The following is a 21027-nucleotide window of genomic DNA, read 5'->3' on the forward strand; positions in this document are numbered from 1 at the left end:
AGGACATTTCAGCCCCGATAATTTGCCAAAACACACATTCTCACACACACACACACACACACACACACACACCCCCATAACAACCCGCCACCCACACACCGAGCACACCCCCACCCACACCACCAACATACACAAAACCCACTTACCTTCATCTTCACGCTGGTCCCTGCAGCGCTAGTTCCCTTTCACTTCCGTGATCGGGAACTGGCGCTGCAGGCTCCTTTTCTTATTTTTTTTGTACACAGACGGCTGCGGGGGTTCCCCCAGCAGCCCACGTTTGCTTTTTTATTTTATTTATATATTTATTTTTTTACATGGACGGCTGCCCCCTCTCACTATACCATAAAGTATAGTGAGCAGGGCAATGCGGGGGACACCCCCGCAGCCCCCGTGTTAATTAAATGCTACCACCAAAGGACACCCCCGTTTGCTTTTTTTTTCTTTTTTTTTTTTTGTTACACGGACGGCTCCTGCTCACTATACCATAAAATATAGTGAGCAGGGCAATGCGGGGGACACCCCCACAGCCCCCATTTTTATTAAATGCTACTACCAAAGGATCGAACTTTTGGTGTTCGATCCTTTGGTGGTAGCATTTTTTGAACTATTGGTCATTTCGACCTTTTTTTTCGATCTTTTCAACGTAAACCGTTCCCACTACCTTGCGTAGTTGCATTTGGCCTGGTAACTGTCCAAAGCTCCAAGGCTGAGAAAGACTGTTTCTGTGCAGTCCCCAACCACCTTCCACACTAAGCTTAAGCTTTGTTGAATCACCCAACCACCTTTCACTAACCTGTAATTTTGTATTCGCTTTATTCAGAGGTGGTATAAGGAGGAGCCACCAGATATGCCTTACCCAATAGTCGCACTAACCCCTATAGAATTATATATATATATATATAACCCCAGGTTATCCTGGTTTCTTTCTCCTCACCCCCCCTATCTCCACCTGTGGCGTTCCCCAGGGCTTTAACCTTTCGCCTTGGCTCTTTAACATCTATCTCGTCCCTCTTGCTCACCTTATCGCCACTTTCTCCCTGCACTTCTAGTGTTACAGACAAACACTACAGTGTTTTCAGCACTACCTCTGCATCTCTTCTGGCCTGCTCTCATTCCTGACTGCTTGTCCGCCATCCAGTCTTGCTGTACCAACAATGATCTCTGTCTCAATACCAGCAAGACTGATATTCTCCCTATAGGGACTCCTGTTTACACCCTTGATCCTTGATGGATTTACCCCCTCCAACCTCCCTTTCCTTCCTCTGAATCCTTGCCAAGAAAGCCAATTTTCAACTCTACCTCCTGAGGGGCACCTTCCCCTTCCTCATTTATTCCCAGAAACGTCATGTCCCCAGAGATCTGGTACTCTCCAGGCTGGACTATTGTAACACCCTCTTCCTTAATCTTCCTTCCTTTTCAACTGTATCACAGGCCTGCACTTATAATGGGCTGGTGCCCCCTCTTCCATCTAGTGGTCACTGCCTGGCAACTGGCTCTCTGGCACTTCACACCTGTGTATAACTTCCAGCACTTAACCCCTGCCCCTTTCCCATCTAGCTCTCTGCACTTATACACTCCAAATGTTCACAAGGCCTAGTAGTGCCGGTTCGGTTTTGCTCATCCATGGTATCATATTCCATTGTTGTTGCTACATCCGCTAATAAGGATGAGGCCCTCAAGCCTACCCCCACTGCCCACTTCACAAAGAACAGACTGCCACATTTACCCACCCCCATTTTGAACTGTACTGAATTGAATGCCACTGTACCTGTGTCTCCTACCCCTGAAAATGGGAGCCCCAATGCTACTACTGAAAATACTGTGATGCCACATTTTTTTCTTTTTTTTTTTAATTAAAAAGTTGTGTTTAGTTCATACATATTAAACTTTTACAACATCTTCAAGATAATTAAAAAAACATACAATTTAAATACTAGTCATTTGTTTCAATCTGGTAACATTTTGTAAGTAGACAGTTTTTCTTTCCAATTGCAAGTCAAAATCCAAGGATAATTTCAAACAAAGTTTTGCAAACCATAGCACATCTTTTACCACTCATTTCATTAAAACTCTTGTTGTGATGTTTACTTAGTGGTCCCCACTTCTATAAACAATGGTTCATTTTTCTTTGTTATTATCATTCGCACGTATTTTATGGAAAATTGATGAGGCATTATCAAACACATGCTCCTCCCATAGATACATCTCTCCCAAAAAGATGATCTTGAAATAATGGTATCTTTTGGTGGGTATATCCCCAAGAAATTTTTTCTATCGTCTTCAAAGAAGGTGCAATCAACCACAAGATGTTTCAAGGTTTCAAGTTCTGTTCCACATTCACAGAAACGACCGTTTTAATTACCACTGACCCTAGTATTTGTTTGCCAATGATGGATTTGTTCTAATGTGTAAAACTGGTTCAATTTAAACCGCATGTAGATGTTACGTATTTTACTAGAGGGGCATTGGGATAGATAAATCGATCCCAACTCTCTTTTCCTTGGTCGTGCATATTCATAATGTTTTATAATTTTTATTGCAATCCAGAGTTGCGGACCAATCGCGATCATATAGATTGCGCTTGATCTTTGACAAGCCTAAAGTGAGATCGGAAATAGAGGAATCAATATTGTCTAAAATAGTTTTCATTTCAGTTTCAAATCTTACCAGGGATTTGAGTCTTCCCTTACTAAGTAACACATTTAGATCAAGAAAAAGAGAGTTATGATAGGGAGACATGATATCTGTATATCTAGATAACTTCCGCCACTGAGATGCCACATTTAACTACCCCCACTTTGAACTGTACTGAATTGAATACCACTATACCTGTGTCTCTGTCCCCTGAAAATGGGACCACTAATACTGCTAAGGCCGGAACCACTGATGCTTCCACCACCCCGCTCACCACGTCCAACCTGCCTAGACATCCTCCCCTAGTCACCCCAGAAACCCATCTTAAGTGTGCCCTGGTCAATGCCCAGTCCATTAACGCACATGCCTCAGACATACACTACCTCATCACCACCCACAACCTAGACCTTCTCATGGTCACCGAAACGTGGCTGCATGAAGCCTCTGGACCTGCACTATCTCTGGCACTCCCTCCAGGCTATTCTGTCACCAGACAAGAACGCCCAACTAAAGGTGGAGGCGTAGCACTAATAGCCAAAGACTCCCTCTCTGTCAGAAAGATTGACAAATCCATGAACAATAACAAGACTACCTCCAACTGAAACTCAGCCTCTCTCATCACTATACCATCACCATACACCTCGTCTACCGCCCACCAGGCCCCATAGGTGACTTTCAGGCTTCCCTCATTCACCTCCTGACAGACAACTTAAAGAAACCCTCCAAAGCCATCTTTCTCGGTGATGTCAACTTAGGCCTTAATGACACCAAAGATCCAGCAGCTAAATCACTCAACTCAGCCCTTGAGACCCTAGGGTTCAGTAACACTATCTCGCATCCTACCCATACTCTAGGCAGAACCTTGGACTGGATCGCCCAACACAACTGTCCTCTCCTCATCACGGGCAATACCCCCACCCCCTGGTCTGACCACCATATTATAACCTTTGGCATTCCCACCACCAGTACCTCTGCTCCCCCACTCTCACCCCCTACCTCCAGCCCTCGCAAGAAGCTCCTGCCAACTTACTAAAGAAAGGCTACTACCCTTCCTCCAGGGTCCAGCTTTCAGACCACCTTTCTCCACTGACCCAGAGGCCCTCGCCCATTCCTATGACACCGCAATCAAATCAGCAGTCCACTCCATTGCCCCGCTCAAACCTCGCAAAACTAAACACACCAGCCACTCCAATGTATGGTTCACCCCAGACCTCCTCAAACTGCACGGAAAAACAGGCCGCCCTAGCACGCTGGCAAACATGCTACTCTGACAAAGACAAACTTGACTTTAACGCTCGCTCAAAAGAGTACAAGAAGGCAATCACTCACGGCAAAGCCAAATCTTTTGAATCCAGAATCTCTGATGCAAAGTCCAATACGAAAGACATTGGGCCTCATTAAAACCCTGCCGGTCCAGAAAGAACAGTGGTGGTAAAACCACTGCCACCATTCTTTCCGGACTGGCAGATTCAGAGTCCTGCAGGCGGGTGGTGTCACTCCCGCCAGGTCTGACCTGGCGGGTTTAACACCACCCGCCTGCAGGCGGACATGGAAACACCAGCGCTGTCATAGACGGAACCAGTGTTTCCATTGTCCCCATCCCCATGTAGTCCTGTGGGACTCCGGAATTCCCGGGTCACCGGGGTCGTAATGTCCCGGTAATTCCTGGTATCACAAAGGCGGAATGGTAATACGGGTCCGGCGGTAACCTGCTGGTTTTTCCGGCATGGTTACTGCCGGACTCGTAATGGGGCCCATTTTCTCTATCTTCAGAGAGCTAGAGACCCCTACCCACACCCCCCAGAACTTCATAAAAGATGAGGAATGGTGTGATGAAATACAAACAGCCATGTGTAACAAGCTGAATTCACTCCAAACCACCAAACACTCGCTCACCAATACTCCTACCCCCGCCCCCTCACCCTCTCCTGACACCTCCCCTCTATTGTCATTTCAAGGCCATACAGGACCAAGATATGATCTCCCTTATGAGAACCATAAAGCCATCTAACTGTAAGGGTGACTCTTGCCCTGCCACAATTATCAAGGACTGTGCTGATACCCTTGCACCATTCCTGACAGCCTTCGTCAACGCCTCTTTTGCCATAGGGAAAGTCCCCTCCTGCCACAAGGAAGCCTGGGTCTGCCCTCTCTTAAAAAAACAATGCTTGGGCCAACGTCTCCTAATAACTACAGGCCCATCACCACCGCCCCATTCTTACTCGAGATATTGGACAAATCAGACTATCTGCAGGTGCAACACTTCATCAAAGAAAACCAGCTCCAAGGTCTACGCCAATCTGGCTTTCGCCCAAGGCACGGGACAGAAACGGCCGTACTGGACCTTAAAAACCAGATGGATGATGCTAGAGACCTTGGTAAACCAGCCCTACTCCTACTTCTCGACCTCTCTGCAGCATTCGACCTCGTAGACCACAACGTCCTATGCCACCAACTCACCTCCACAGTTAAGTTCTCCCCCGACGCCACTGCTTGGATCACCTCCTACTTGCAAGGCAGGACCATGCAAGTATTCTCCGACTCAGCCTCCGCCTCTCCCACCATCATGTTATGTGGGGTGCCTCAAGGATCCTGCCTCTCTCCCACTCGCTACAACATCTTTACACGCCCTCTCTTCCTCATCCTTGACACACTGGGTATCTCCTACACCAACTACGCGGACGATAACCAGATCCTCCTCAAACTCACAGGCAACTATGACAGACTCCACGACACTCAACAACTCTATCAAAATCCCAGTATCTGACACAGTGAAAACCCTCAGAGTCTATCTGGATTCCAACCTATCCATGAAAAGACAAGTCAATGCAATTGCCTCTTCGGCAGCGTACCATGCTAAACTCATTAACTCAGCTAAGCCTTTTCTCTCCAAGGAGAACTGCACTCACATAGCCAGAGCCATCACAGGTTCAAGGCTAGACTACTTTAACATACTCTTCTTGGGGACATCCACAAAAAACATGTAAAGACTGCAAGTCATCCAGAACAATGCGCTTCGTGCAGCTGAAGGCATCTCCAAAAAAGAACACATCACGGCCGCCAGAAAATTAGCCCGCTGGCTCCCAATAAAAGAAAGGATCATATTCAAAGCACTGGCACTTACCCATAAGTGCATCCACCTCTCCGCACCGACTACCTATTGCAAAGAATCTACCCTTCTACCTCCACAAGGCCAACTAGAACACCTTACGCCAACATGCACAGCGTGCCCATGGTAAAAAGAGCAAGAGCAGGTGGCGCTAGCTTCCCCTACCTTGCAGCCTTACACTTGAATGCACTACCTCCTACTCTTCGTGGAGAGGTATCACTCATGGCTTTCCGCAAAGCCATGAAAAAACGCTCTTTGCTTGATGTACACCCCACTTACCGCTTGTGATTGCTGAATGCATCTCCTGTTAAACTGCAAAATATATTTATAACCTGTATTCAAATGTATTAATGTACAACATGTAAATGCATTACCCACCTGTACCTCCCCTGTAACTAAGCTCCCCGCAAGTAACAGCGCCTCGATGCCCAAGGGCTGTTTGTGCACTATACAAATGTAATAAATAAATACATAAATTGTCCTACTGTTTCCTTGTTCCCTTTCCTTTGCCCTTTGGGTGCTTTGAAACACAATTTCTTGAGGTATAAGTGCCTTACAAATGACCAATAAAATAGAATGTGTATATGGTTCACCTCACTAACCAATCCCTTCCCCTGTTTTGCAATGTAACCTCCTTTTGTGAAGTCATATGTTAACAAAATCGGATGACGGGCTCCTGACGAACAAGAGCTGGTGGAGAATGTTACGCTGCAATCCCTGTCACTGAATTTGTAATAAAGACAGTAAACCTTTGTCCTATGACTGGGTCTTCCGTTCTTTGTGCAGGGCATTTTCCAGGGCTCAGTTCCTTCTGCATGTAGACGTGGAGACTGATAATAGTACCCCTTCCACTTTACAGGTGGTAGCAGAGGATAATCGCTAAGACCCCTTGGCAAGAAGACCGTCTTTTTCCCTGCTGCGTGCCCAAAGGGATGCGTTGCGACCCAGATTGAAAACCATGCGTGGATTAGAGAGGTCGTCAGGCGCCGCCTTGGAGAAATTCCTGCCCGCTCCCTGTGGGACGCCAAGCAGACCAGGCGGCAGAGTGGCAGATTGTGGGAGAGGTGGTACCCGAGGACTTTAGCTGATCTGCAGAGTGCAATTATAGACTCTGCCATAGTACAAATATAGGGGAGGGGAAATTGCTGTTTGTCTTGTGTAGTGGTGATGGATCCCTCTTTCTAGGCGTTTAGCTTGGTTTACGGATGACAAATGGAAAGACAAAAAAAAGATGCCTGTTCTAGGCAGATAGCTTAGTTAAGGATTTATGTATGGATACCTGTATCTAGGCGCTAGCGTAGCTCACTTAGGTTGCGGAAAGTTTCTTAGTTTATCTCATGAAGATGTATTCCTATGCTTTGGTGTAGAAGGAACACATTGTTGAAATCCCTTGTGATTTGAAGACAGGGAGAAGGCCGTATATACGTATGTATGTTATTTGTGTTGATGTGTTTCGGGGTACTGGGATATTTTGAGAGTGCGCTCATTTGAAGTATTGAGACTTTTTGCCTTAGGCTTGATATGTCACATATAAGGTTGTTAAATAGGACATGGTGTGTTGTTGTGGAGGCAAAGGCCCGTAGTGGGGCACAGACAGGGCGATAAGAGAATTGAGAAACTAAAAGTGATGGTTTTTAAAGTGGCGAGATATTCAACTTTTGTACCATTTGGGTTGGGCTCGATGAACATGTGAAAGAATTGAAGGGCTGGCTTTTAAGGGCAGAGAATACAGCACACATGAGACACAACAAAAAAGCCCTGAACAAGCAGAGACAGTTATAATTTACTCATTTTTCTCAAGTCTCAAATCGAGAGGAAGTGAATTCCGGATTTTAGCCGACATCGCTGGAAAGGATTGGTGGGAAACTGGCGTGGACACAGGAGATGACCGAAACATTTGAGGAACTAAAGTGGCAATATGCATGGCCCCGTGTTGGGTATTCCAGACTACAGTGACTAATTCGACTTGTTTTCACACTCTGACCTCGTGGCTCAAACCATTAGCCTACTATAGTGGGCACTTCGACCCAGTAATGAGAGGATGTTACCCTTGTGAACAAGCATTGGCTGCTGCATTTGCAGTACAGAAATCGTCAAATGTCACGATGGGCTGTAGTACCACGTTGTATGTGGAGCATGCCCTTTTTGCCATCCTTGAAATGGCCAAAAGCACATTGACCACGCAGAGAGCGGCTGGATATGAGGTAATTATCTCTAATCTGGCGATACAAATAGTGTGATGCAGAATTGTAAATCTAGCGACATTCATAGCATAAACAGTAAAGGAGAGAGACTATGTACATGACTGTACCACATATACAGAACGCTGGTAAAACATCCCCAGAGCAAGAGAGAATGCCCTTGAAGTGTGTGCAGGGGTGAAGTACTCTTTATTGACGGGTCTTCGACCATAGACCAGATAGGGGAAACACCTACTGGGACAGCAGTGGTAAAAATAAAACCATGCTAGGCAGTTGAAGTAGTGGCGACCGCGAGATTGCCTTTGCATTTTTCAGCGCAAGCAGCAGAACTAGTAACTCTTACAATGGCATAAGAATGCAGAGATCACTGTGTACTCCGACTCTGTCATCAGCTGTACATTCAAGACTGTCCCGTTGGAAAGGCAGGGTCTATCAACGTGCTGACAGCACACAGCCTTATTGGCCAGGCTCATAGACGCACTACAACTCCCAGCAGCCATAGCGGTCGTGAAGTACCAAGCGCACACGAGAGGGGAGGACATGGTCTCCCGTGGCAACAATGATGCAGAAGCAAAGTGAGCAGCGATAAACCAACCCACCTTACACTTGCCCACGCGCGCTCTGCATATTGCTAATTACGCTAACAGTACAATTTCAGGGACGAGCGCCAATAGAGGAGGAGACCTGGAAAAAGAGGGTGTACAATATCCCTTTCAGATGCAATGTGGCGACAGGAGAGTACAGGGGAGCTGGTGCTTTCTGTGGCACTGCTGCAGATTGGGCTCACGCAGTTGCACTACCTTACCCATCTTAGTAAGGATGTTCTTGCTGCACACATTGGGGAAGATTGGTTTTGTCCCAACCTGGTGGAATATACTGCCGCCTTTTATGTGCACTTGCATAGTATGTAAAAAATGTAATGTGGGTCACAGGTTGCGCCTAGTGCAATACCGCACCCTAATGGGCCCTTCCAACACCTTCATGTAGATTATGTGGATATGATCCAAGTGTGCCAAGGATATAGATACATGATCGTTGTGGTATGTCCTCTTTCTCGCTGGATCGAAGCCAGTCCAAGCATACGTTGTCCTGCGCATGACCAGCAAGCAAACAGGATTTGTGAATGCCTCAATGGATTCCTCCAAGAAGATCGCCAAAATAAAAACGATGCTAAAAAAGGGATGGCTCCATTGCTCAATGCGAACAAGGCTAAGGGAAGGCAATCAACCTGGATCCGACCACCATTTAACCCCTCACGAGGTGGTGACAGGACACATGCAACTCCCACTTGCTCCTCCCACTAGAGCACTAACAGACGCCCAAAGTGCAGCCACTGTCCTAGGTGATAAAATGTGCGAATACCTTGCTTCAATGATGGCCAGGGCTTCTTTTATCTCTCAACAGCTTCAATCCTAGCGAGGAGGTTGAAGAAGAATGAGAAAGACAACACACCAGCAAAAGACTCTGAACTGCTCAAGCAACCCCTTCTCTGTCCAGGAGACAGTGCTTCTACACAATTTATCAGGCCCTGGTATAAGCCCAGATTTGAGGGCCCCTATTCTGTAGGAAAAACAACTGACGGGGCAGTAAAGCTAAGGCTTGCAACTACCTTGGAGACATCAAGCCCTGCAGATGTGAGACATCCTTGGCCCAACTCGTGGACTATCTGAGGCAAGAAGAAGCAACACCGCAGTGAATGCGAACATGATTACAGACTAGAGGTAGACAAGAACTAAATTAAAAGCTAGATGAGGTACACTGTCGTGTCCTTACACTAGGTAATCTTTGTGAAAGCTTGGACTGAATGTGGCAAATTATTTTATACCTGCACAAACTTTGAGAAGCACTTAAAACATGTAGTGAAATCTGGACCAATGAAACCACCTAAAGTGTTCTTGTATGCTTTCCTTCTTTACGTAGCACGTACTTACCCAATGCTAACATGAGGCAACACCTATTATTGCATTGCTCAGTAGCGCCAAAGTTGTTTGTCTGGAGTGTCTGTTTCTTGCTGCATTAGTTCAGTACTACTGCAGAAGAGCTTGATTAATATAACCAAGTAATAATAATGCATTCCAAAGACCTTTCCAAGTGGACTCTATGGACAATATAAAAGACTTTCAGCAGTACAGAAACCGAAGATGAGGCAAGATCTATTGTGTTGATATTTTGTACCTTCTGCTGTCTCTACCCCTCTACCCTCTCTGCATTAGAAAAGATTGTATTCTCATGCATACGCTTTGGTACCTGCTAAACAACCCCTATTCCAGCTCTTACCAAAGCCATATCTGGACAGGTGACCAGCACTGCCTGTTAGGCAGAATCATATGCAGTACCCTTTGGGAACACCACACACAATTAAGACTACAAGTGACAGTACAAATTCACCTTTGGTACAAGCTTGTACCACACAGTGAAGTGGTAGCGATGGCTGAGCAGCCAGACTTATCTCAAGAGTAAAGTGAACAGTATCAGAAGTTACCCAAAGGAAAGCAATTTACTATGGTTCAAACAAACACTGACTCAAGGTTTCTGAGTAAAAGAATATACATTTATTTACACACCAGTTATAAAACATTTCACTAAAGTAAAGTATCAGAAAATCACACTCTTAATACACTACACACCACCCCATAGATTCTGGACAAGTTAAGCTCAAAATGAAGTGTGAGCAAAATGGCACTCCAGATATTGAAAAGGGAGGGAAAGACAAGGTTAGGCAAAAATTAAGCAGCACCAACAAGTAAGTAAGCAGGTCAATCTAGAAAAGGTAACTACGGTGAGGAAATCAAATAAAGGGGCTTGAGCCAAAGTCAATGTGCCAGAGTCTTTGCAGACGATCACACAGTTCAGAGTAGTTCGAGGTTAAGTCTTTGCCGAGAGTTCGTAACGAAGTTGGTCGGAAGAAAAGTTACTTTAAAGAGTAGAGAAGGACAAGCCCTCGGATTGGCGAAAGATTTCAAACACTTGCACCGCCGTCGAACGGAACGAACAACTGGGTTAGCACAGTACCTTTAGAGCAGAAGAATGCTGTAGCTGAGGCAGACGTTCCTGGCAGATCCTGCAGGCTCACGGTTCCTGAAGCAACTGCCGGACTGACACGAAGGAGGAAGACTGGAGGGCCCTGCACTGCCCAGGGAAGAAACCAGCAGCGGAGCAAAGTGATGAATAAAAGGTGCGCTCCTTAAAACCCAAGCAGGGTCTGGTCCTCCTGGCTATCCGGTTCACTGTAGCTATGCACAGCAAATTCGACCAGATGAGGGAGGCCTGGTTTGGAGTTTGGCAAATTGCTTGGTCCCACCAGCTCAAGGGGAGAAGATTCCTTGCAGATCTTCCCTGTTGTCGGAGTTTGGAGATTCGGACACACAGCAGGGCTTCACCGGGAGGTTCAGTCATGGTAGTGGTCCTCTTCTTTCAGCTTCTCTTTGGTTCTCACGATCCAGTGGTGGCTCTGCCTCCCAAGTCCCAGACCCCTGCTTTTTATGCAGTTTTCCCCCATTCACACAGCCTGGCTGTCAATCACACAGCAGGGTGGCTGTGCTGGCGGGACAGTCACCACAGCCAATCATAGAGAGTGCGACATGGGTCTCCAAGGAGACCCTGTGCAGGGAGTCTCAAACCCCTCCCTCACATCCTGTCCCCCTCAGACATTCAGGCGCCTAAGGAAGCCTGCCAAAGGACGGCGAACAAAGGAACCAAACATGGTAAAACACGAGAAAGACCTTTACAAAAAGAAATGGCGAATAAACCCAGCCGGGACCAAAATAAAATAAAAGGGGTCCAGCGGATTAAAGTTCGAGGCTACTAACTTAGCCTAAAACATTACCAAGGCTATTTTCATAGACCACGGTAGGGAAACAATGGTAGACACCACTGCCAAATCTCAAAGGGGAACGAAATAATGTTCCATGAGACACAGACAAAGAGGGATAACTATTTACCCTTACCAGTACTCTATGGAAGATAGTTTGTACTGGGTCTGTGAATTTAAAAGACTAAATAACGTCAATGGCAACTTTACATGTTCTGGGAGACAGTAGTCATTCCCAGAAAATGGAGTCTGAGGTGGGAAGTCTAAAAAAAAGACAACCCTGAGTCACTGCACTTAGAGTGCTATGTGACTACACAGTGAAAAGATGATGCCTATGGAGTAGGCGAGGCTCCACGGTCCATGAACACATAAAAATGTACAACACATAGCCAAAAACACATGTAAGAGTGGGAGAAAAACGCTCACATTCTTACCAGGTGAAAAATAAATCCTAGAAATCCAGCAAAGCTGCTGAGGGACTCGGTAGGTAAGGGAAATTAGCCATTCTGGAGAATTCTCCCTAACATTGCCTGAGAAGTAAAAGGACTCAAGCAAGGCATAGATATAGATTATGAACATGTAAACGCATACCTAGCTGATTCATCCCACATATCGAGCAATGGTTGATGAACATATTACCAAGTTGGGGAGAGAGACAAGGCAGATCTGCTATGTGTGCTCTCATTCCCTATGCCATGATTGCTTCCAGAACATTGCTAGCAACAGAAATCCCAACCGCCAGAGCATAATGCCTTATGCACATATCGCTCTGCACAAGGAGAGGCTGATTTCAAGGAAGATGGGCTACACGAAGATGGATGTCACTGAAGGCGTTCCCATATGAAGACAGATACATCAATACGTATGAAGACAGATACATCAAGACCTAAGAAATGATAGCTGGATATTGGTGCGCTAACAAGACAACAAGACAGTAGTTCAGGCCAACGTGAACGACAAATGGCTCCTGATCACCAGATGGGAATTGTTGCAGACAATAAACTCGACCGTCAAGGGGTTCAATGCTATCAAGGAAGAGTTGATCACCCTACAGAGCAGGTACGTTCTGGATCTCCTCACAGCTATGGAAGGAGATGTTTGCACCAAGATCGGGTCTTCCTGTTGCACGTACATGCCTTCCCACAATGGAGAGAATGGGACACTTGCAGAGGCGATCATGCAATTATCAGGCCTGTGTGCTAAAATGAAGGCAGTGACAAACCCAATAGAAGATGAAGATTGGCTAGCATACATCTTTTCCTGGTTACCATCATGGATGGCTAGTGGACTGGAAGTGCTAATAGCAGCTTTAGTGCTAGTATTCGCCTTCTGCATCATCACAGTAGCAATAGCACAATGCAAAAAGACTACCGAAAAAACAATATTGATGAAAATATTATTGGACGGAGAAACACACTCTTGACATATTGCAATCACACATGAAGCAATGTCCTCTGTTCCCGCCAGGCACACGATTATCCTTTCCCCCAGATCCCTGAACTATTGGGAAGATGGGTATGGTGCACACACGATGGAGATTGCTGCTGTATGACCTGGAGCTTAGACGAACAAGTAAAATATCAGGCACATCTGGGAGGAGTGGCCAAAGTATGGATCCCAAGATCACACGTGAATAGAGAAGGTTGTCAAGGAAATTTGGTCAACAAGATGGAGAACTAAACGTGGCCCTCGTTGCACCCATCCCGCTCTCAGCTTGGCAACAGAGAAATTAGAGATTTACATCGCTCCTGGGCCTTTCCTCTCCATCGATGTTGTGCAGGTGCGAGAAGCACAACTCGCTCAGACAACCATTCGAAGCTTATTCGAATGACAGTATTGGTGAAATACAGTTGCCATCAATCAAACAAGTTGACTGACTGCAACTTCGGAAAACACTGTCACAACTGCCAGACTCACAAGAATACACATGAACTCCTTGCTGTCTCTTATACGCAACTAACATGGGCGGCCATGCAAATAAAGATGAAGCCACAGGCATATTGGAGTGAATAGGAGAAGCTGAGAGAATTCAAGAACACCGAGAAAGAGGACAGGCTGAACCAGCTGAAGCATGCAGAACGGTTTATAGTCAAAATGTCAAACAAAAAAGTCAAACAATAATGTAGAAAAAAAAATGTCAAATGTTTTATTTTTATTTTTTTAACGGGGGGATTCCCTCCCCCCAACCCCTTGATTATTTTTTTATAGCTAAACCCAACAAAACATAAAAATTTAAAAAAACACATTCGGTTTTTTTTTTTGGCCTTTTTTTTTCCTACATTTTTGTTTTCGACTTTTTGCAGTCGACATTATGACTGCACACCATGCAGAATAGGCTTCCGGCACGGTTGTCGTGCACAGCCTTGCCAAGGACATCAGAAGAAGGATGGATTCAAGTTTACAGAAAAGATAGGACACCTGCAAGGAACATAAGCTGAAAATCCTTATAATAGCAACCAAGAAAAATCAGGTTTGTGGTCCCTACGCTTGTGATCTGAAGCTACAAGACAGAGCCTATTCAGATAGAGATGGCTGTTCCCATCAAACTGAAGGCAGGTAGATACAACAGTAATAAAGGTTCAGTGCTGAATGTTCTGTCTCGAGGCCTAGGAGATCGGAGATGGTAACTTATTAGGAGCATGCAGCACCTTTGGGGTTGTTCCCACTACCTTGTGTAGTTGTACTTGGCCTAGGTAACTGTTCAAAGCTCCAAGGCTGAGAAGAGCCTTTCTGTGTAATCCATTACCAACTTTCACGCTAAGCTTACTATTTTTTGCATCAAGCAACCACCTTCCACTAACCTGTAACTTTCTATTCACTATGTTCAGAGGTTCTCTCGGGAGGAGCCCTGAGATATGGCTTACCCAATAGGCACACTTACCCCTTATAGAATGTCACTGACCAATCCCTTCCCCTGTTAGGTTTTTGGCATGTAACCTCATTTTATGACGTCATGTTAACAAAACCGGACCACACACTCCTGACTGAATAATCATATTCACGAACAGAAAGAAATTGCGAACATATCATTGGAAACCAGCAGGTACGTTAAGGCAACACACTTTTTCCTTACGTTACTTGGGGTATACTTTGACTGATGACAATTCCATTATTTCCTGGACCGTGCGACTGAATGCTAAGGTTAGGCCACTAATATGTCAGATGAAGATAATGTACAAAAAAATGTACCTTTTCCTTGATGCCTTTAATTGATTTCTACACGCTGAAAGTAGAACCCATTTTACGATTTGGGTTAGACACCTGTTTGCTAAACCTAGACACTCTGCTTGATAAAATTCAAGGGCGAACATGGAAAGAATCCTTAGGTTTGGCTATGGGGGTCCCAATTTCAGAAATACGGCATGAATTAGGTCTGATAACTCTCTGCCAGGTTCCAATGGCGTAAGCTTTCTAACTGCGCAAAAATGTTAGTACCTCAGCGCAATTCACTCTCTCAGGACTTGCACAGTCTATTCGCAAACAGCAATCCATCCTCTCTCAATAATTACTACTGGACATCTGTTCCACTGTCAAAGATCTTACATTGGGGTTACCAAACGTGAAAAAACTATATCAATTCGACTGGTTTATGACCATTGATTCTATCAGTGGCTACAAAACATATGTTGAATATGCTTCATTTCCAAGAAAACAGGAGGTCAGATCAACATACATGTGTTCCCATGTGAAAGAGCTCGGAGAATATATGTACGTTTTGAATTGAATCAATTCACCACACTTGAATGTACTCAATATTGGTTTAAATCATCCAGTGCTACCTCGAACGGGAACTGCCGTTTTTGCCTGAAGGGTGAGCAGGAAACTCTTAAACACTTAGTGTTATTTCGCTCTTATTTTGAACAGGACAGAATAAAATTACTGGGTATCTTTTATACTCAACATAACGTTATCGCAAGACAATTTTCTTGGGTGAGATGTATTTGGGGAGACAACATTACTTTGCTTCTAGCCTTAACAAAATTGCTATTCAAAATTGAAGATTCCCTAAATGTACTAACACCAGCATAGTAGGCTGTTTATGGAATGTGCTAAAAGCTTAATACTCTTCTGTGCAATTACATGAATACGTTGCTTATTATCAAGGACTTGCAAAAAAGAAACAATAAGACATCTCCTCATGGCAGCAACAGCTTATATCAGACAGCAGTATCTGTCCCACATGGCCGGCTTCAACATTGTACATGAGGAAAATACATGGTGGTGCAGGCTCATCGGAGGTGATAAAACCACGTGGCAAATTGCAGCAGCCAAAATGCTAGAATACATTGAGCAACATGTACTTAACAGCAAGATGTGCCAGCAAGAACTAAGTCAGTCTTGACATCTTGCAACGAAACTGCAACACCACGAACTGCACATAGACAGTAACAAATTTGCTAGAAATTCAACTTTTATGAAATGATAAGAAAGTTTGTATTGTAAAAATCTTATGTGATTAAACGATAAAAATAAAATAAAAAAAAATCAGAATTATTTGATATCTCATATTTATTATAAAGCTCTTGAGAATAAGAGCTGGACATAATTGAAGTCTTATGCTATGCGTTTAATTGTATTTTTATTTAATGAATTTGTGTAACATATTGTAACATATTTTATGTTGAAAAAATTGAATGTCAACTAAAACAACAATTAAAAAAGAAAAGCTCCAAAGCTGAGAAGAGCCTTTCTGTGTAATCCATAGCCATCTTCCACGCTGAGCTTACTCTTTTTTGCATCAGGCAACCACCTTCCACTAACCTGTAACTTTCTATTCACTACATTCAGAGGTTCTCTCGGGAGGAGCCACGAGATATGGCTTACTTAATAGCCACACTAACCCCTTATAGAATGTCACTAACCAATCCCTTCCCCTGTTAGGTTTTCGGCATGTAAACTCATTTTATGACGTCATGTTAACAAAACCATACCACACACTGCTGACGAAGGAGAGCGTATGCAGAATGTTATGATGTTCATACTGCAGTCCCGGTCATTGAATTTGTAACAGACCGTAAACCTTTGCCCTATGGATGGGTCGTCCGTTCTTGGTGCAGGGGATTTCCAGGGCCCAGTTCCTCTTGCATGTCGAAGGGGAGACTGATAATAGTACCCCTGCTGCATTAAACCCTTCCACAGGTTGTGTTCCAGAGAGCCCTCTCATTTGGATGAGCCTATTTAACACATCCCAGAAACCTTTATGCCTGGACCTACTTCCTCTCCAGACTGGTTCAGAACTATTATCACGTGCCTGACTAGAAAATCCATCAACACGCTGGGCTTCTACAAAAATAAATAGTATCCATCACTCTGAATACATTCATAAGACTAAATCCCAACCCCATCACAGCACTACCCATTGAACTGAAGGTACTAGTTACGGGTGCCACGCCATGGCCTGTTTCTATGAACGTCGCTACACTACACATTGAGTTACTAGTTACCGGTGCCACGCAATGGGCTGTTTCTATGAACGTCACTAGGTCAGTAGTGGAAATGTCCTTTTTCTCTTGCTTCTAGTTGCTTGGTTAAAGCGTGACGCTGTGATGTATAACGTGAGTACTCTAGTCTTTACAAGCTCTCAGGTGATTCCTTGAGTGAGACAACATGTCTTATTGGGGAAATGTAGCAAACGGGCCTATGGTCTGTTAACAAAAAGTATAAAAATGTGTTCCACTGTTGGGAGTTTCTCCTTGTAAGTTAAGAAAGAAAGACTGTGGAAACCTCTGCAGCCCTGTTTAGTATTTTTGTATGGTTGCACCCCCTCACCTCCGCAACTTGGAGTGGGTGATGCTGGAATTAGGTACCTCTTAGCTCAGATACCTGGCATACACAGACTTTCACCTGGATTCTTGCTTAGAAATCCATCTGGAGGCGACCATTACATTAGGGCCGCTCACTAACGATGCCTGTAATACGCAGAATGGAATGCTTCAAACCCTCTGACACAGTAAGCTCACCGCTTCCATTATCCGTGGGTCACCCCAGGAACAACGGCCACTTCCCCTCATCTCTCCCCTCTACGCCCCCCAGCCTACTACACTCCTAAGGGCGTTTGCTCCCTTCATGATCCACCACCACTTACAGCTGCTCCTCTCCGGTCCACTTTCACTTTCTTCTTTGGTAATGGACGTTGTGTACATCCATTTTGCAAAAATGGACGCCTATCAGACCAAGCTCGGCTTCTGTCCATGGCCATCGTTGCATTCATTTAGCATATGCATGATATCATGCACACTGGATGCCCCATAATACACGATTATGGCATCGCGCTGCCGCTATTGAGTGAGGGCATCCACATGGGTCAGCTGCACCAAAGAAATTGAAATCATACCACCACCGATATTCTAAATCAAGCATATGTTAAATAACTGTAGAACATGCTGCGATGAGAAAAACATAATAAACAATTGTGCCACCATGGCAAATTAAACAGGCCAACTCATTGTGTAATGAAGCAACAATAATTAATAAGAGGATAGACTGTCTATAGTGCCTAGAATAGCATATGAGGGTTGCTTGTCTTCACACAGACGACCGGATCACAGCGAGAACAAAGATAAGCTCCATCTGAGCTTAAGTTTTGTATAAACGCACCACTGTCGCAGGCACAGCTATCCATCCACACACTTTAGAATGCAGCTACGACTATGACAAATTCAGTCTACCAGGACACAGAACAGCTTCACTCTGACTCCAGACTTGCCTCAACACATCAGCCATTAGAACACAGCGACAACCTGTGACAACTTTCGGTCTAGCTGGGTACATTGTATTGTATTGTACTGAAACCTAGAGCACGAACAGGACCAGAAGGCATCAAGGCGCTGAGAGAGTTTAGAGGAAGGGAACAACCCTATCGAGTCTCTAGCACCAGCGCTCTGTCGTGACCTCCCTCAGCACCTGTCCACATGCCTGACCTCTTGGGTTGCTTACTGGAGACTAGCCAGCCCTTCTAATTCCTAATCTTGGCCAAATGCACACACACACGTTAAGCCTTTTCTGAGGATGTTCCCATTTAGCTTGTTGCTGGAGGCAGAGGTAAGTGTTGGGCTTTCCAACACACCTTTGTTTTAATTTATGTAACTTTGAGTTTGGCTGCTTCCCACGCTATAGCGTGCTCCCCTGACCCCCCCACTCCCTGTCCGTGTTGACGACCACCTTTCCCGCCCGAGTGCTGTGATTGTGCCTTCAGCCTGCACTGTTTTTTTGGGCCATGGTCACCTTCGCCTGCCTGCCTCCGAGCCCTCTTTAGCTTGTGGCTGGAGGCGGAGGTAAGTGTTGGGCTTTCTGACACACCTTTAATTTAATTTATGTAACTTTGGGTTTGGCTGCTTCCAGCGCTTTAGCGCACTCCCCTGACCCCGTCCTCACTCCCTGTCTATGTTGCCGGCCACCTTTCCTGCCCCCCCGAGCACCGTGATTGGGCCTTGAGCTTGATTTAATCCCAACGCCCAGGGCAGCCCTCTGCTCCAGCAGGCCCCTCGGTGAAGGGCCCAAAGCAAAAGGCAGCTCCAGAAGAAGCAGCTCCTGATGGTATCTGCCGGTGTCAGTTGGGGAAGCAGGAAGCAGGCAGCCGTTAACCAGCAGCGACCGACAAGTGTGGGTATGGAGGGAGGGCACAACAATCACTGCGTCCCCAATAAACCAGCCCACCTCTCTCATATCATCCCCACCAGCCAATAGCTTGTAGCCCGTACCGATTTCTATTTAGTAACTGTTCCCCCATATAGGCTCACTGAGTTGGGATCTGTGTTGCCTCGCCATGTATCACATATAGGAGTATTGTTATTCAGCGACATCTAACTTCTAGGTAGACGGCACTCTGCTCTAGTTAGTCCAATCGAATTTGTAATTATGACTTTGCGTCACATCCAGACAGAAATTTGAACATTAGCCTGTGTCACATATAGACAGAAATGTGAATATTAGCTTGCGTCACATCTAGACAGATTTGTAATTATTAGCTTGCGTCACATCCAGACAGAAACGTGGCTAGCTTGTGCCACATCCAGACAGAAATGTGAATATTAGCCTGCGTCGCATCTAGATACCAAATCTCTTTAACCAACCCTACTAATAAACTCCTCTCTCTGCATACACCCCGCAAACTCTGAACTAAACACAACCAGATCTCCAAAGCACAACAAACTGCATGATCATCACTACACTGCAACGAAACATACCACAAATAACCTTGCACAACTGCACATGAAGGCTACCAACCGAAAAATACACCTAAGCTCAGCTAACAGTGTAAACCGAACTGAAGCTGTCAACAGCACATCACAGCTCTCTTGCTCCTTCCTGTGCTCTGTTCAACTAATATACCCTACCCTCTTGCCTTTCAGAGCCGCCAGGCTCAGTACGCAGTAAAAACGTGCGCAGTAAAAATATCCATTAACATTCCTGGACTTTGGTTCTGAGGGCGTTTCTACCACAAAGTACATTGAGGACATACAAATGGGATTTAAATTTTTTTTTTAATTGGTTTAGATAAACCTATTAAAAAAGAAAAACAAACATTTCATCTATTCATTATGTATTCTTTGTCATAACTCCAAATCATCAAACTGCAGCCCACCTATGTGGTTTTGGTCTAAGGGGGAGGGAGGGAGGGAAAAGGGGAGTTAATATAATCATATAATTGCTTCAAGAATGACACTGTGTTGTATTGTTTCATTGGAAAATAAAAATAAATTAAAAAAAAATAAAAAACTCCAAATCATCAATGTATCCGTCAAAAACTGTGACTTCTTCAACCAAATGATAAAAAGTGAAGGGTGGCAACATTTGCCCACTAAAAGATCATTCAAAGCCACTAGATGTATTAGACAAAAGTTCTTTCAAGTCCTCTAAGAAAGACACTACGGCATAACTTAATTTTCTATTTTGAAGATGGAACATAATTTGCCACACATCTTCACTACCCAGTGTTTGTTGACTTCCAATAAATGTCGACAAATGTTTTGATCTAAGTTCTTGAATAGCAGCACAAAACAGGACCAGATGTTTCAAAGTTTCCTTGTTTTTAGAGCAGAATCTGCACTTTACATCTTGTTTTTGAATTTTAGACCAGGCATTTAATCTTTCCTTGGTTTTAAATGCATTTAAACGAAGACACAAAAATGTGTGCCTATGATATGAATTCGGAAAACATTCAACAAAATCTGCACGTTCATTGAACCTCCTTATTTATTTATTTTAATTCTTGTAATGCGCCAACATGCCCGTCGGCCTCAGGGCGCACATAAAACTGAACAAACAAACAC

Source organism: Ambystoma mexicanum, chromosome 3p (genome assembly GCF_040938575.1).
Source record: "Ambystoma mexicanum isolate Mex_15411 chromosome 3p, UKY_AmexF1_1, whole genome shotgun sequence".
Classification (NCBI taxonomy): Eukaryota; Metazoa; Chordata; class Amphibia; order Caudata; family Ambystomatidae; genus Ambystoma; species Ambystoma mexicanum.